Here is a 19,097-nt window from a genome sequence, read left to right on the forward strand (position 1 = left end):
TCACTCAAGGGCTGTACAAGGGGGCAATGAGGACTAAATCTCCTTCAAGCAAAATTTCTGTTCCGAAAGCCACCGGTTGCTCCTTTCATTTTGGGCCCCATTGTGCATACAGACGTAATAATAGGGCCACAATGGGTATGTTTCTGAGCACAGGACAAACAGGGGTATCCATTTTGGGGTGCAAGTCTTCATTTATATGTGTGCTGTACAAAAATACTGCTTTTAAAATGACAGAATTACCAAAAAAATGAAAATCATAATTTTTTTCCTTCTGCTTGACTTAGATTCATTTAAAAACTATGAAGTCAAAAAAGTCATCGTACCGCTAGATAAATTTGTTAGGGGGTCTACTTTTCAAAATGGGGTCACTTGTGGGGGTTCTCCATCGTTTTGGTCACTCAATGGCTCTACAAGTGTGCAATAGGGCCTAAATCTCCTTCAAGCAAAATTTCTGTTCTGAAAGCCGCTGGTTGCTCCTTTCATTTTGGGCCCCATTGTGCATACAGACATAATACTAGGGCCACAATGGGTATGTTTCTGAGCACGGGACAAACAGGGGTATCCATTTTGGGGTGCAAGTCTTCATTCATTTATGTGCTGTACAAAAAAAGACAAGACTTATTCTTACCGTTAATTCCTTTTCCATGAGTCCATCATGACAGCACACATGGAGGTTGCTCCGCCTGCGATCCTTGGGACAGGAAGAAGGAGTTCTTTAGAAGGCCACCTCCCACCGCTTGAGTCCAGTGACTTCCAAATTATCACAATGGATACGAGGTCCAACAGTTTTATTATTAGCACTGAAAGACATTAATCGTATGTACAGACATTATATACATCAATCAAGGGTGGGAAAGCATATGCTGTCATGATGGACTCATGAAAAAGGAATTAACGGTAAGAATAATTCTTGTCTTTTCATAGCGTCCATCATGACAGCACACATGGAGGTATACCAAAACATAAGACCTTTCTTTAGGGGGCGACAACTGCCTGGAGTACTTTCCGTCCAAAGGCCAACTCTGTGTTTGAGTGGAGATCTAGTCTATAATGTCTTGCAAATGTATTTATACTAGACCATGTCGCTGCCTTGCAGATCTGATCTATTGAGGCTCCCCTGCGCTCTGCCTACGAGGTGGCGAGAGCCCTGGTGGAGTGGGCCCTCGTCCCCTCTGGAGCTGCCAAACCCTGGTCTTGTAGGTCTCCTGGATCGCTAACCTGATCCATCTAGCTATAGTGTCCTTTGAAGCTGGTCTGCCCCTATTGGCCCCTTGGTATTGTAGAAAAAACTTTTCTGACTTTCGGAAAGTTTGAGTAACGTCTAGGTAGGTTTTTACTACTCTACGGACGTCTAGGTTATGAAGACGCTCTTCTTTCGTGTTACTAAAATTTTGACAGAATTATGGCAGTGTTATTTCTTGATTTAGATGGAAAGGGGACACGACTTTTGGTAAAAAGTCGGGGGGGTGTTTGAATATTACCCGGTCATCTAAGACCCTTAAGTAGGGCTCTCTACTAGATAAGGCTTGTAGCTCGCCAATTCTTCTAGCCGATGTGATGGCGATCAGAAAGGCGACTTTTATGGATAGATTTCTCACCGTGATCTGGTTAATGGGCTCGAATGGCGGGTCGCAGAGGCCCTCCAGGACTATATTAAGATCCCATGAGGGTGATGGCTCCCTCACGAAGGGTTTTGATCTATTGGCCCCCTTCAGGAATCTTTTAATCCATTTGTTTTCCGAAAGTTTAACATCAAACAGGGCACTAATGTGAGGGTATATGTATATATTGCCATATGTTTTTTATGCTTTTATACCTGTATGCAAGTTCTATTTAATGCTAAAATGAGAAAAACTTAATCTGTCGCCTTACATCAGATATTCCAAAGGCCTTGCAAGGCGAAGACAAAATGTATCTTAAACACCGCAAGGAAGAACCGGACACGAAGGCCGCGTGCTTGGCTGTTTTCCCAGAAGCGCAGTATCTAGATAACGACTGTTCAACTACGTATATAACTTTCACTGTCTCAGGCGGAAATCCGGACTTCACATATATGGTTATGCGGTGAATTTGAGCCAATGAGACCATCACCCATTCCTAGTGATGAGACCAAAGGGTATAAGATCCCATGTAATCTGTAATAAAGTGCGCAGTCATGACCCCGTGTGAGGAACTATACCAGACCTCCGTGTGTGGTGTCTCTTCTTTACCGCCGGCAGCGGGGCAGTGGGGTGGGCCTGATTGGTGCTGTACGCAGAAATTTCCCTGACACTTAGAGCTACTGTCTGAACCCGCAGAGTTCGGGGACTAAGACCCTTGTCTAGCCCTGCTTGCAGAAAATCTAGAATTTTAATAACGTCCGGACAATCTAGGTTAGGGCTCTCTGGTTTATACCATGTACAGAATGCTTCCCAAATTCTATAATAAATTTTCGAGGTAGTTGATTTCCGACTCTTCAATAAAGTATTAATTACCTTGTCGGAAAGCCCCGTTTTTTTTATCTCTCCCTCTCAGCAGCTAGGCCGTCAGTTTTAGCCAGTGGATTCTCTGGAACAAAACTGGGCCCTGGGATAGGAGATCCTCTCTGAGGGGTAGCTGTATCGGAGATTGTATTGCCAACCAATTCAGCATTGGATACCATGGTCTTTTTGGCCATGCCAGGGCGATGAATATGACAGTGGTGTGACTGCGTGCGATTTTTTGCAGGCATCTGGCTATTAGCGGTATGGGAGGGAACGCATAAGCCAGGGGCATTTCCCATTCTTGGGACAGTGCATCTAATGCGAGTGGTTGGTCTGCTGGATCTAGGGAGAAGAAGTGTCGGCATGTTGCGTTTTTTCCTGAGGCAAACAGGTCCACTTGTGGTAGCCCCCACTGGTCCGTAAGATGTCGGAATACTTCCGGGTTGAGGGACCAGTTTCCTGGATCCAGTTTTTTCCTGCTCAAGAAGTCCGCCACCTGATTTTGAGTCCCTTTTAAATGGACCGGCGAGAGGGATGCCGTGTTGACCTGTGCCCAGGATAGTATTTTGCTTGCTATATACTGCAGGCGAGGATAACGGATGCCTCCCTGGTGACGGAGAAAGGAAACCGTAGTCATATTATCTGATAATATTTTCACATGTCTGCCTCGTAATACATCCTCTGATCTAATCAGGGCCTCCCAGACCGCCCTTAGTTCCCTGTAATTGGATGAGTGGGTACTGGTGGACCTAGACCAGGATCCCTGCAAGGCTTCACCTGCCACTTGGGCACCCCATCCTGTACCGCTGGCGTCCGTATTTATAGTGACGCATGGAGAGAGTGCCCACTGGACTTCTTTCCTCAGGTTTGATGGGGCCAGCCACCAATCTAGGGATTTTTTTTACCCATAGTGGTAATTTGAATTTTTCCTCCAGGGATTCCTGGGAACGATCCCAGGTCGTCAACAATTTTGTTGTAAAATCCTGGAGTGAAACTGAGACCAGGGAACTGCCGGAAGACAGGACATCATTAGGCCCAGAATATGCATTGTCTCCCTTACTGACACCTCTTTTTTCTTCCGGAAATTTCGTATCTCTTTCAAGATGTGGGAAATTTTTGATTCGGGTAAACAGGACTGATTTTTATTTGAATCCAGAAGGATCCCTAAAAAAAATCTTTTTAGTTTCTGGGACTAGGCTAGATTTTTCATAATTAATGATCCAGCCTAGTTTTCTGAGTAGCTGTAGCATCTCCTCTAACTGAGCCCTCATGGTTTTAGCTTCGCTTGCTATTAGTAGAAGGTCGTCTAAATAAGGGACGATTTTAATATTGCGCTCCCGCAGGAACCTAACTGGTTCAATCATGATTTTTGTGAACACTCTAGGGGCTGAGGAGATGCCGAACGGTAAACGGATAAATTAAAAATGTCGTATGGTATTACCCATATAAACTGCAAATCTTAAGAATTTTTGAGATGTAACATGGATGGGGATGTGGAAATACGCATCTTTTAGGTCTATACTACACATAACGTTACCCTGACCTATTAATGGGACCGTTGAGCGTATGGTTTCCATTTTAAACGTATATTTACATAAGCATTTAACTTTTTGAGATTCAAAATAACTCTATATTTGGCGTTTGGCTTTGGGACCAAAAATAAACGGGAATAATAACCCTGGCCTTGTTCCGCCGCAGGGACAGGAATAACTGCTCCTATATTAATCAAATTAAGTACTCCCTCCTCCAATTTTGCTTGGAGGTTGGGGGGCTGCAGTGGTGTTATGCAGAAATTATTGGGGGGATTCGAGTTTACCCTGATTTTATAGCCTGTAGAGACTATCTCCAGAACCCAGGGGCTTTTTGAGATCTGCAGCCAGTTTTCTGAGTATTGGAGGTCTCCCCCACCGTGACTTTTATCTTGGGTAAAATCTAGAGGGAAACCCCGAAGTTCTCCCTCTACCCCCTTTCGGGTAGGACCACCTACCCGTCTTCCCTTTGCTTCTTCCCCTTGGGATATATTCTTTCCGAAAGGGAATGGTTTTCTTGGGCAGGTAGTCTGTTGGGAAGCCTAGTTTTTTATCTGCTGCTTTCTCCAAGATTTTGTCCAGTGTTGGCCCAAAAAGATATTCGCCCATCAAAGCGATCATGCATAGCCTGAACTTGGACGTCTGGTCTCCTGCCCATGATCTGAGCCATAAGGCCCTTCTGGCCGCATTTCCTAGGGCTGCATTTCTTGCCGCGAACCCCACGGACTCCCCTGATGCGTCCGCTAAAAAAGCTGTCGCTTTTTTAATTGGGGTAGGCATTTGACAAGCTCTTCCCTAGGGGTTTTTAAATGTAGGTGGGAATCCAACTGATCCAGCCACAGGTGCAGGGATCTTGCCACTGATGTGGCCGCTATGTTGGTCTCTATGACCGTAGAGGCTGATTCCCATACGCCTTTCAGGAACCCCTCCATTTTACGCTCCATCGGATCTTTCAACTGGGAGCAGTCTTCAAAGGGGAGCGCCGTCTTTTTTGTCAGTTTTGCGACTGGAACATCAACTTTGGGGATTATACGCCAAAGAGAGGAATCCTTCGCCGTAAAAGAGAGTCTCTCTCTGAACTCTCTTTGGATGATGGACCCTCGTGTGGGTTTACGCCACTCATCCAAGATCATGTTTCGCAGGTTTCGTTAACTGGGAAGCATTTCTTGTAGCGAGTTCTGAGGCCCCCAAACATTTCATCTTGCACTGATCTGACCTGCAGTGTATCAGTGAGCTCCATGGTGTTACGGACTGCGGAAATTAGTTCCTCCAGGTCCATGTTTGAGAAAAAGAACTTTCTCGTCCGTATCATTGGGGGCCACAGCCTAGACCATGGGATATAGCCACTGCCCTAGGAGGCGACACTAAGCAAAAAAAGTGTTAGCTCCTCCCCGCTGGCTATATCCCCCCCTGCAGGCACTCAGCTAATTAGTCTTTAGCTTAGTGTCTGCTAGGAGGCAGACGTAGGAAAAGCTATTCGCGGGAATCCGGGGAGTCGGGGCTTTTCCCTGGCTTTACTGGCCTCCCGGGGGAGACGCAGGCAGGGGGTGTCTCCACCACTACTGCGGCGTCTCACCCAGAGAAGAAAAAGGGGCCCGACCATGCAATGCGCATCCGAGTCGGTTACCCGCCAGCCATAGGGCTCCCCCTCCCTGGAGTAGCGCACTGTCTGACGGTGACGCGTAGGGGGCAGCACTGCTGGAGCTGTCGACGTGTGGACAGGCTGTGGCCCCCAGAACAACACCAGAAAATAATCACTCGGGACTCCCTCCTCGCAGCGGCGGCAGCGGCAACAAGACGCAGGTTACCTGGGCATCACAACTCTCGGGCGGCAGAGAAGCAGCAGCGGCGGCAGTTTCTCCCTTGGCAGGGATAGAAGCGGAGCGGAGCGGGGCAGGGCAGGGCAGGACGCCGGGGCGCCGGCCGGCAAGCCACTTCCGGGCGCGGCGCTCCGGGGGGCGGAGCGCCGTCGTCACGGCCGGAAGTCGTCACTTCCGGGTCACGGGGACGCTTCCTGGCCAGGCCACGCCCCCTCCGAGCGCGGCAAGCTTAAAAAGGGCAGCCAGGAAAAAGAATGGCCACTCTCTGCAGCACAGCGTGTCAGCTTGCCTACACGCACGCCGGAGCCTGGCACTGTGCAGCTCCCCGAGCCCGCAGCAGCAGCCCTCCTGAGCAGCAGCCCTCCTGAGCAGCAGCCCTCCTGAGCAGCAGCCCGCCTGAGCAGCAGCCCGCCTGAGGGGCAGCAGCGCTTCTGAGCAGCAGCCGTCCAGCCATCCGGCTCTGCAGTGTCCCTCTGCTGTGGAGAAGCATCCGGACAGCAGCAGCACCTCCTGTCTCGGGCACCAGCAGCAGTGACAACGCCGCAGCAAGTCCCTGCCACAACGCCTGCCGGGTCACCAACGCTACGAGGTCGTGTGTGTGTACCCGCGTCGACTCCCGACAACATTCAAACGTCAGGACCAGAGGCTCCAGCTGGACCGGGGGAACCGCACAAACAGCTGCCAGACCGGGTAAGCCTTGCCCAAGGCGGCACTTTGCGGTGTTCTCCCCTCGCCCTCCCCTCCCCCCCCCTGCAGGCATTCCTGTAAACGGTACCCACCAGTTGCAAATTGTGTTGTGTTACCATGTCTGACCCCAGATCAGAGGGTTCCAGCCCGGCCAAGGGGAGGGTGAAGCACTACGCTTGCTCTACATGCAGCGTTAAATTTGCGTACGGTCAAACCGACCCCCGCTGCGCGGGATGCACCACGGCACGCGCTCCCCCAGGGACTCCGGTGCCCCCCGCCGCCCCTGTGGAGCCAGGGCCCGAGCCCCAATGGGCAAGGTCCCTGGCTGCTGCCGTTTCCGGCCTGGCCTCATCCTCTGCGGCAATTTTACGCCGGTTAGAGCTTAGCTCCGACGCGTCCTCCTCGGAATACGCACAAGGGAGGACACGCAAGAGGAGGAGGTCCCGCAGTAGCGAGGACTCCCCCCGGAGGTCACGGCGCACCAGGAGGTCAGGTAGGTCCCCCAGGTCCAGGCGGTCCGGGGACTCTCGCGGCTCCCACGGCTCCAGAGAATCTGTGCATACGTATCATAGATCACGGCACTCATCGCGATCCCGATATTCTACAAGACAGGCCCGGGCTCACCATGAGTCCCCACGAGCGTCGTGCTCTCGGGCATCCCATGACACGACACAAACGGCACGTGAGGGCAGTGGGTCGGAAGACTATGACCGCTCTGATGCCTCGTCAATGTCTGAACTAGACGAAGAGCAAGTGTCACGCCTAGCCAGCCTAATGGACAGCCTGGTGATATCCGTAAGGGAAACCCTCCAGGTTACGGAAGAAACAGTAGAAACGGCCCCGTCCACGGTGTCGTTTAGACGACAGAGGAAATCACGACAGGTCTTTCCGGACCACCCGGATTTCTCGGAAGCCCTTAACAAGGAGTGGCAGAACCCGGATAAAAAATTCAGGCAACCCGGGAAGACTTGGGAAATTACTTACCCGTTCCCAGGGGGCTTGAAAAAGAGTTGGGCGGTACCTCCAGTAGTCGATCCACCCGTGTCACGACTAGCTAAGAGCACAGCATTGCCAACAGCCGAAGTAGCGACGCTAGCGAACCCGCAAGACAGGAAGCCGGACACCTTGGCAAAAACAGTGTTTCAAGCCACAGGCACAGCCTTGCAACCGATATTTGCGGCTGCATGGGTCAGTAAGGCGTCCACAGCCTGGGCCAAACAATTACGGAAAGACATCATAGCAGGCGCTCCACCAAGCGAGTTGCTCGAGCTGACAGATAATATCATACAGGCAAATAAGTTTGTATGCACAGCTCAGCTTGACGCAGCCAAATTTGTGGCCCGGGCGTCCGCCGCATCGGTAGCGACAAGGAGAACACTCTGGCTGAAGAGCTGGTCAGCGGATACAGCGTCCAAAATAGCGCTAACGAAATTGCCGTTTGAAGGAGACAGACTATTCGGCCCCAAACTGGATGTCATGATAAAGGACGCCACAGGCGGCAAGAGCACGTCACTACCGCAAATGGCGGCAAGGAAGGAGAAGGCCCCATTAAGAAAGAAGCCGTTCTTTAGGCCCTTTCGGCGCTTTCCATCCCGCCCAGGGGCGGGGCAGTGGTCCCACTCTACGAGAACCCCTGCAGAGTCAAAGAGGGGCCCCTCATTTAAAACAAAACAGCCGTGGCGACCACGACCCGGAACATCGAAAATGGCGGGACCAAAAAACGTGGCATGAGGCACTGCCCCCACCCAGTGTCACCAGGGTGGGGGGCAGACTCTCCCAATTTTGGGAGACATGGGGGAGGCGCGTGAACGACAAGTGGGTACAGGAGATTGTGACATCCGGGTACTCAATCGAATTCACAACCCTCCCACGGAATTTTTTCTGCAAGTCCAGAGTGCCGTCCTCTCCGGAAGGGGTAGCCAACTTACAACAAGCAGTACAGAACCTACTAGCACAAGGGGTTGTGAAACCAGTGCCAGGAGCCCAGGAGAGGCAGGGGTTCTACTCGAACCTTTTCCTAGTACCCAAAAAGGATGGCAGAGTGAGACCGGTCCTGGACTTAAGGAGATTGAATCGATTCGTCAGGACAAAACATTTCCGGATGGAGTCAGTCAAGTCCGTGATAACATCCATGCAGCCGGGGGAATTTCTGTCCTCGATAGATATCAAGGACGCCTACCTTCATATCCCAATCCGGGAAACACATCAGAAATTCCTCCGCTTCGAAACACAGGGAAGGCACTTTCAGTTTACGGCGCTGCCATTCGGCCTGTCTACGTCACCAAGAGTTTTCACGAAGGTACTAGCGGCAGTGATGGCGCTAGTTCATGCGGAAGGTATAGAAGCTATTCCATACCTAGACGACATACTAATAAAAGCACCATCGTTGGACGACAACGTCAGGAGCCTGAACGTCACGATAAAAACCCTACAAGAATTCGGCTGGATAGTGAACCACGAAAAGTCATGCCTAAAACCAACACAACGTTTGCAATTTCTGGGCATGATATTCGACACCAGCCTCCACCGGATCCGGCTACCTCAAGCAAAGGCACACAAGCTCCGGCAGGGCGTCCGGTCCCTAAGGCAGGGGAAACCACTGACCATCAGATACTGCATGGCTATCCTGGGCCAGATGGTGGCAGCATTCGAGGCAATCCCTTTCGCTCAGTTCCGATCAAGGATGTTACAACACCTGATACTGTCACGCTGGGATGGGTCCCGGCTGACCCTGGAACGGCAGATCCAGATAACCCCTCAGGTCCGGGGGTCACTGAAATGGTGGCTGAGACCTGGCAGACTGCAGGCAGGGCGACCGTTGGGCCCCAGGCAATGGACAGTAGTGACGACGGACGCCAGCCTTTCGGGTTGGGGCGGAACACTGAGGGACCAATCGGTTCAGGGAGAGTGGTCACAAAGAGAGGCAAGGCTTCACATAAACATTCTAGAACTGCGAGCTATCTACCGGACGCTCCAACACTTCGGGCCCAGTCTCAAGAGAAAAAGCGTACGCATTCAGACGGACAACACCACAGCGGTGGCCTATATCAACCGGCAAGGTGGGACACGGAGCTCGTCGGTAATGAGCGAGGTGGCAGCCATACTGACATGGGCAGAGAGGCATCTAAGCTCAATATCCGCGGTGTACATCCCCGGAGTAGAAAACTGGATGGCGGATTACCTAAGCCGGGAAAGGATAGATCCCGGCGAATGGGGCCTGCATCCAGAAATTTTTCAGACGATATGCCGGAAATGGGGCACACCAGATGTGGACCTCATGGCGTCACGGTTGAACTGCAAGATACACCCATTTGTGTCCCGAGCCCGGGACCCACAGGCAGCGGCAACCGATGCCCTGACAATTCCGTGGAGGGAGTACAAACTCCTATACGTATTCCCGCCAATCCCGCTCATACCGAGGATCCTGGGAAAAATCAAGCAGGAAGGGCGACCGGCGATATTGGTAGCACCAAATTGGCCAAGAAGGAGCTGGTACGCGGCCATCATGGAGATGCTGTACGACACACCGTGGCACCTTCCGGAGCGAAGAGACCTGCTATCCCAGGGGCCTTTTGTTCACCCGGATTCCAGGTCTCTACATTTGACGGCCTGGCCGTTGAGACCGAGGTATTGAGAAGGAAGGGTTATGCGGAGAATGTCATCCAGACAATGATACGAGCCAGGAAAGCAGCCTCATCAGCAATCTACTATAGAGTCTGGAAGCGCTTCTTCATCTGGTGCGAGGAGAGGCGTTTACAACCAATGCAATTTTCGGTGTCCAGGATTCTTGCATTCCTACAATCAGGCCTTGAAGTAGGATTAAGGGTAGGGTCGCTGAGGGGCCAGGTATCAGCACTAACGGTACTGTTCCAAAGACCAATTGCAAACAGGATGGCAGTACGGACTTTCCTGCAAGGAGTTGCCCATACAACACCCCCGTTTAAGCCTCCGGTCCAAACTTGGGAGCTCAATCTCGTGTTAGACACTATTACGGACCAGCCGTTTGAGCCGCTCAAGGAAATCCCGATGCGGTTACTAACCTGGAAGGTGGCATTCCTCGTCGCCATCACATCGATCCGAAGGGTCTCGGAACTAGCGGCACTGTCTATACAAACACCATATATGGCCTTTCACCAGGACAAAGTGGTACTAAGACCATCACCCGAGTTTTTACCAAAAGTAGTCTCTCAGTTTCATATTAATGAGGAAATCGTTTTGCCCTCCTTTTGTCCAAATCCAGTACACAAAAAGGAAAAACTACTACACCACCTGGACGTAGTAAGGGCGCTGAGAACCTATGTGAAGAGAACAAGGGATTTCCGCAAGACCAACTCCCTCTTCGTTATTCCGGAGGGGACTCGAAGGGGCCTAGCAGCTTCAAAAGTCACCCTATCAAAATGGATAAGGTCCCTGATAACGGAAGCATATCGAGCCTCGGGACGCTCGCCACCATTTCGGGTTACGGCCCACTCCACACGGGCGGTGGGGGCCTCCTGGGCAGTCCGTCATGGAGCCTCAGCCCTCCAGGTGTGCAAGGCAGCCACCTGGACGTCCGTGCATACATTTTCGAAATTTTATAGAGTCCATATAGCCGCATCATCCGATGCCGCTCTTGGACGGAAAATCCTGCAGGCGGCAGTCGTTTGACCGCACGTGCAGTGCCCACCCAGTATATGTTTTTTTCGGGACTGCTTGTGAACGTCCCATGGTCTAGGCTGTGGCCCCCAATGATACGGACGAGAAACAGATATTTTTGGTATAACTTACCGTAAAATTTCTTTCTCGTCACGTTCATTGGGGGCCACAGCACCCACCCCTTATTATTTAGGCGGTTGCCGGAACTCTCTGTTCTTCGGTCATTTTTTTGGTGGCAAAGAATTACACCAGATTTATGTTTGGTATGTATATAACACAATATGTATAAATGTACTCCCACTGGCTTCCTACTGCTTGCAGACAGACTAATTAGCTGAGTGCCTGCAGGGGGGGATATAGCCAGCGGGGAGGAGCTAACACTTTTTTTGCTTAGTGTCGCCTCCTAGGTCAGTGGCTATATCCCATGGTCTAGGCTGTGGCCCCCAATGAACGTGACGAGAAAGAAATTTTACGGTAAGTTATACCAAAAATATCTGTTTTTATCCCCTTCTAGTATGGGGGTTGACACTTCCGAGGAGTTGTCTGAAAACTCTCCCTCGGAATGTTCAGGTGAAGAGATCCCATAAGTTTCGGTGCGGGCCCTTTTCCGGGAGGGTCCCAGCTGGGCGTCGAGGGTTTGCTCTTTTAATGCCTGTACCTCTTCCCACACCATTTCACGAATACCCTATAATAGGTTGTGCTGCTCGTCTTTAACTATTTTTGAAGTACAGTCCGAGCATATGGGTCTCTTGGCGTTATCGTCCACTTTTTTTGCGCATAACGCACACCTCTTGATCCTTTTTTTTTTCCTGCTTAGTTTTTAATGCTTCCTCCTATAAGGAGAAGCCATTACTAATACCAGGTGTGAAAAACTTCATTACTCACAAAACATGTCCCCCCGTGCTTGGACTACTTACAGTTGGCACAATCTTATTCCCTTCAGCGCTATCCATACTTGCTCAGCCAGGAAGGAAAAGACGCCTTAGGATATGAAGAGGGATCATTGTATTTGAATTTGGCGCCTTTAAGCGCCTGCGCTACGTCTGACGTCATCCCGCCAACGTCTGACGTCATCGCGCACGACGCGGCACCGCCCCATACTCGGAAGGCGACCGCCGCTAGACGCCGGGGAGTAGGAGCGCAGAGCAGTCGCACCTGCCGCTCCTTCCCCACTGAAGATGCTGATCCTCCGGACGGAGCGAGGAAGCTGCCTCCCCTGGCCGGATACCCCGCGCCCCGGTGAGTAGCGCTCGCAGCTCCCCCTGCCTCCATCCTCCGCACGGAGAACTCCTCCTGTGTCCGTTTGGGACAGGAAGACACTGGAGTCAAGTGGTGGGAGGTGGCTTTTAAAGAACTCCTTCCTGTCCCAAGGATCACAGGCGGAGCAACCTCCATGTGTGCTGTCATGAATGGACGCTATGGAAAACTGCTTTTAAAATGACAGAATTACCAAAAAAATGAAAATCATAATTTTTTTCCTTCTGCTTGACTTAGATTCATTTAAAAACTGTGAAGTCAAAAAAGTCATCGTACCCCTAGATAAATTTGTTAAGGGGTCTACTTTTCAAAATGGGGTCACTTGTGGGGGTTCTCCATCGTTTTGGTCACTCAATGGCTCTACAAGTGTGCAATAGGGCCTAAATCTTCTTCAAGCTAAATTTCTGTTCCGAAAGCCACCGGTTGCTCCTTTCATTTTGGGCCCAATTGTGCATACAGACGTAATACTAGTGTCACAATGGGTATGTTTTCTGAGTAAGGGACAAACAGGGGTATCCATTCTGGGGTGCAAATCCTAATTTTCATGTGTACTATAGAAAAAAGTCCTGTCTTTAAAATGACATATTTGCAAAAATATGAAATTTTACTTTTTCTCTTCTAAATTGCATTGACTCCTAAAAAAAACTGTGGGGTTAAAATATTCATGACACCCCTCAGTGAATACGTTAAGGGGTGTAGTTTTTAAAATGGGGTCACTTGTGGGGGTATCTATCATTTTGACTCCTATGAGCCTTTCCAATCTTGGCTTGGTGTAGGAAAACAAAGTGTTCCTCAAAATGCTGAAAAGTAATGTTAAATTTGCACGTCTCCTAAATGGTTAAAAAAAAGAAAGTTTTTCCAATATGTGCCCAAAATAAAGTAAACGGATGGAAATATATATCTTAGCAAAAATTTCTATATTGTTTGCACATATTTGTGATATTGCAGTTGGAAATGTGAAAAAATGACGTTTTTCAAAATTTTCCCAATTTTGGCGCTTTTAATAAATAAACACAAATTCTATCGGCCTTTTTTTTTTTTCCGCCTAAATGAAGTACAACATGTGGCGAAAAAACAATGTCAGAATCGCTTGGATATGCAAAACCTTTATGGTGTTTTTCCATGTTAAAGTGACACATGTCAGATTTGCAAAATTTGGCCTGGTCATTAAGGTGCAAACAGGCTTGGTCACTAAGGGGTTAAACCAGTTTCCGGGATTTTGCTGGAGATAGAAGATTTATGTGTGTATGTGAAAATCTTGCGTCTCTGTTTCATTGTGAGCAACACCAATAGATCTCCCACTTACATAAGTATGAGGGGGCTGGTGCATCTGGTTAGGAATTTAGTTGGTTGTAAATGTGAGACAAAGTATGTCTAGCTTGACCCTCTCCCACACACAGTTTCATCAAAGGCCAGGTAAAGCCAAGGGGAGGAGGTAGAGATGCGAAGAAATGCTAAAGCTGAATAAAGTGCCACGCTGATAGGGGAGCAGGGTCAGTGGCCACACTTAGTTCCTTAGCCAAGACACGTCCTGTATAAAATAGCCTGCTCTAAATTTTTTGTTTGTTGAGTCCTGGTGGTAAGGTGGGGTTTCCTAGAATTGGGAATAACAGAGAGGGGATGGGGGAAATGTCCGTTTTCTCAAATGCCTTAAAAATCGTCCCTATGGTAGATCCAATTGTTTAGTGTTCTGTGGCCTTAAGGGGAAGATCACTTTGAATCCAGGGTAAAGCTGTTAAGGGCATAGACAAAGCCTCACTTTCTATGGATTTCCATTGCTTGGAGTTCCCATGTCTGTGCCAGTCAACCACTCTTAGTAAATCAGGTACTTTGGTGATCTGTCTTAACTTCAGATAGACCTAACCCTCCCTCTGCTTTAGGTCTCATCAATGTGGAAAGTGCAATGTGGGTCAGTTTGTCCGCACAAACACATTTGTCATTAGGGAATTAAGTTGTCTGAAGAATTGAGATGGTATGGCAATTAGGAGGGCTTGAAAGAAATCTTGGGAGATTATTTATTTTAAAGATCACACATCTCCCCAACCATGAGAATAGGCCTTTGGTACAGGTGCTCAGGTCTGATCTGATTTTGTTTAGCAGGCTTGGGTAATTGGCTGTGTAAAGGTCCTTTGTATCCTTGGTTAAGTGAATGCCCAGGTATTTAATGTGTATTTCATAGTGTATGTGCAGCAGGGAGCTACCGGCTCTAATAGTGACGCCATTACGCAGCACGTCTCCATTAGGGAGGAGTTATAATGGGACAGATCATTAAAAATACACAGTGGGTGAGTGACATCCGGAATATGGGCTGGCCGCTCTCATGTCGGACATAGGTATGTAGTATACCATATTACATTGAGTTGTTTAATTGTATATGTCTGTGATTATATGTTTATGTATGGTGGTTTTATTATCTGGTGAAGGTCTGTTGCTTTTTAGATGTATTTTGTGCCGTTATAAATATGGGCATTTTTTTCTTTAGGCTTGATAAAAACCTTTTATGGTTGAAACGTCGCCTGGTTGACATGCTTGTGGAACAATAAAGTGTTTTTTTGATATAATAATTTGTCACCATCTATATGCTGCCACTGCATCGCTCATAGTCCTATTTGGTTTCTTTGGGTTCATTTACCCTGTGAGTGGTTTTGCATTATTTGTTTTTTCTTCCATCCTTTTGGGTATTATTTTTTGAGTGCTGCTGGACCTTCTTTACTTCGACACAGGTATTTAATGTGATCTGTACCCCAATGGAAAGAGAAAGATTCTTTCAAGTCTGCTACTACGGGTGGTGGTAAGGAGATGTTAAGAGCTACAGACTTTTGATATAGTTAATTTTGAAGTTGGATTGGTGTGTGTATCGACGAAACTCTGCTATTGAATTGGGAAGTGAGATACAAGGTGTCGAAAGCATGAACAAGTCATCGACACATACTGCTACTTTGTGCATGGTTCCTCCCAACCTTATCCCTGAGATGTCTAGATTAGACCGAACACGTGCACAAAAACGTTCCAGGCATAGAACAAATATAAGGGGTGAGAGTGGGCATCTTTGTCTCGTACCATTTGAGATGTCAAATGTAGGGAAAATGTGACCATTGGCTTTCACTGTGGCTGACGGAGAGGAATAGATGCTTGATAGCATTATATGGGTCCCTAGACCTATGTACCGGAGGGTTTCGTGCATGAATTCCCAGTTTACCCTGTCAAAAGACTTATCGGCAACTGTTGAGAGTGGGAACATTGGAAGGGGCATTTTTTTGGCTAGGTGGATGAGGTTAATGGCTCCTATGGTTTTGTCTCTTGCTTCTCTAAGACAGATAAAACCCACTCAGTCTTCTTAAAGGAGATGTCCCGAGGCAGCAAGTGGGTCTATACACTTCTGTATGGCCATAATAATGCACTTTGTAATGTACATTGTGCATTAATTATGAGCCATACAGAAGTTATAAAAAGTTTTATACTTACCTGCTCCGTTGCTAGCGTCCTCGTCTCCATGGAGCCGACTAATTTTTGGCCTCCGATGGCCAAATTAGCCGCGCTTGCGCAGTCCGGGTCTTCTGCAGTCTTCTATGGGGCTCCGTGTAGCTCCGTGTAGCTCCGCCCCGTCACGTGCCGATTCCAGCCAATCAGGAGGCTGGAATCGGCAGTGGACCGCACAGAAGAGCTGCGGTCCACGGAGGAAGAGGCCATCTTCAGCGGTGAGTAGAGAAGTCACCGGAGCGCGGGGATTAAGGTAAGCGCTCCGGTGAGCTTTCTTTACCTCCCTGCATCGGGGTTGTCTCGCGCCGAACGGGGGGGGGGTTGAAAAAAAAAAAAACCCGTTTCGGCGCGGGACAACCCCTTTAAATGATCTGTTGGAGGAATAAGGACATTCCGCTAGCTAGTACCTTTGTAAAGAGCTTAAGGTCGAAGTTCAGGAAAGATATAGGCTGGTAATTTTGACAAAGGGTAGGGTCCTTTCCTCCTTTTGGAATTACTGTAATGTGAGCTTTCAATGTGTTCTTTAGTAAGGAGTTACAAGAGGTTAAGGAGTTGTATGCCTCCAAAAAATGTGGTGAGATAATGTCAGAGAAAGTCTTGTAGTAGAGGAGAGGGAATCCATCTGGCCCTGGGGCTTTCCCTGTTTTTGATTCTTTAATTGTGCATGCTAATTCTTCCTGTGAGATAGGGGCTTCCATAGCCTGCACCTCCTCTTGTGAAAGATAGCCAATCCCGAGTCCTGCAGATAGGCTTGTATTAAGGATCGTCGTGAGGCTCTTTCTTCCCTCGATAATGGGGATGACAGGTTGTACAGGAATTGGTAGTAAACTTGGAACGCCTCTGATATCTGCTGGGGTAGGTGGTGGAAATGACCTGGCGATGTGTGGAATGTAAGATCGTGTTCTTTCTTTCCTTAATGCTTTAGCTAGTGTGCGGCAGAGCTTATTGCCATATTCAAATAGTGTCTTCTGAATTTTGTGAGTGTGGCTTCGGCCTGCGACAGGATGTGTGATCGGACCAGAACCCGCAATTGTGCCAACTCAGCCCCCCACTGCCCTATCTAAATTGGCCTTAAGGGAGGTTTCCAGAATCCTTATGCATTCCAGGAGTTCCTTAAGGTGGACATCTCGTTCTTTTTTATTGCATGACCCAATTTTAATAAAAAGGTCCCTTATGACGCATTTATGAGATTCCCACACTGACAAGTTAGAATTAGGTAGCGCATTGTTATTGAAGTAATCCTGTAAAGCTTTCTGTATCTCTGCTTTTATAAGGGGATTTTGCATGAGGGATTCCTTAAGCTGCCAGTGCCAAGATCTATTCGATGTTGAAGGAAAACACAGTGACAAGGGCATGGTCTGAGAAAGAAATGCTATCGATGGCCACTGCTATGAGAATAGACAGGTTCGCATGTTGGACCATGAAGTAGTCTATTCTAAAATAGGAATTGTGAGGGGATGAGTAAAAGGTGTAGTCTTTGTTGGTGGAGTATAGGACTCGCCAGGCATCCACTAATTGGTGTTTGAGTAATGCTTTGCGGAATCTGCGGTGAGTGGACCCCGGTCACCTACTTGTCCCTCTGGATGAGTCTAGTGTTGAATCAAGAGGAATGTTCCAATTCCACCCTAATATTATGGTGCCCTCCTTAAACACATCCAAGTCCTCCAGAGCCTCCTTTAGGAAGGTGATCTGACTGGAATTGGGCAAGTAAACAGAAGCCAATGGGACCAATGTATTGACAAGCTTACCCTTTATGAACAGGTATCTCCTCCCCGCACTGCCCTGATGCGTGTCGAGATGCTCTCAAGTGATTGAACTAGCAATCAGGATGGAGACACCCTTCGTTTTGAAGTCCGGACATACACTGTGGTAGCCATCTGGGAAACGAGCATTCGTGAGCATAGGAATGGAATCTTGTCAAAAATGTGTCTCCTGTATAAAGGCGACATGTGTCCTTTTCTGCCATAGGAGACAAAGAAGAGAGGACCTCTTTTCAGGAACATTCAAGCCCTGTACACTGAGGGAGACAAATTCAATGTTATTCTTATTGGATGACACATCATCTATGTAGACAAATCAGTAGACTCTTGGAAGCATAAAGAGGTGCAAATCATCTAAAAGCTTTCTTTTATTCTCCCATAACGTATGAGATAGCAGCTAGGTTTCGACCTACACTGTCTTTTCTGCCTGACCCAGAGTGGGTTTATATGGAGTGCTGCGGGTGCATCCTTCTTTTCTACATATCATCTACGGATAACAGAGGAAACTGAGAAGGAAGCAATCTATCCAACGATGGGTTGAATGGTTAGATCATGGCAGGCACTCCAGTAGAAGGTGGGGTAAGGAATAGGGGAGAGAAGGGAGGGGGGGTTGGGAGAAGAAAGGGAAAAAAAACAACTTCCCTTGTCTATCCGTTTCCCAAACTGGAACGAGAACTAAAGAATAAAAAAAAGGAACAAAACCAAAAGAGTTTTCTCTTTTTTTTTCTTAGTGTCTTGAACCCTGTTCCCTGGAAAACTCCAAGAGGGGGACAAGGGCTAAGACTCCGTATTTGGGGTACTGTGGAACAGCAGGGCGTCCGGGACGCTTACAGTTATTGTTACTCTTTTAGGCTATAGCACGTAAGCTAGTCTTAAGACCGTGTGTTAATTACACCTTTTTTTCCAGACCCCCACATCCTGAAAGAAAAATGCTGCTTTGCCCTAATCTTCACCATTTATCATCCCATGGCTAGCAAGGGAGGAACAGGTGAAGAGATAACCATATGTGCTCAATAATGTTGTGCAGGAACAGGGGGAAACCAGTCAAGAAAAAGGCCCATAAGCCCCTATAGGACCAAAGTGCAGAGTGTTCTTGTGCACTATATACAATATAAGCATAATTACAACCGATCTTCACGTCTTTGCTTTGACCTTTGATGGGACCAGCTCCAGATGTGCAGCCATGGATGCCTGAGTATGCTGTGTCCTCTCAACGCTGCTTTCTCCTCCTTCTCCATGGCAGGAGAGATATCCATGCTAGCAGCCACGTGTTGCCACAGCTCCTGTGGCGTGCGGGCAGCTGTGTGGTCTGCTGGCGCCATGTTAAGAAGCTGCCAGCGTGCAGTAGATAACCTTGCGCTGTTTATATAGTGGCTCAGCTGGGTTTCTCACGCTACTGCTCCTGTTCCTTTCTTCTTGACTCCTCTAGATCTGTTAATGGAGGCTGTTTGGCAGGTGTTAGGAGCT

Source organism: Eleutherodactylus coqui, chromosome 12, assembly GCF_035609145.1.
Source record: "Eleutherodactylus coqui strain aEleCoq1 chromosome 12, aEleCoq1.hap1, whole genome shotgun sequence".
In the NCBI taxonomy this organism is placed as follows: domain Eukaryota; kingdom Metazoa; phylum Chordata; class Amphibia; order Anura; family Eleutherodactylidae; genus Eleutherodactylus; species Eleutherodactylus coqui.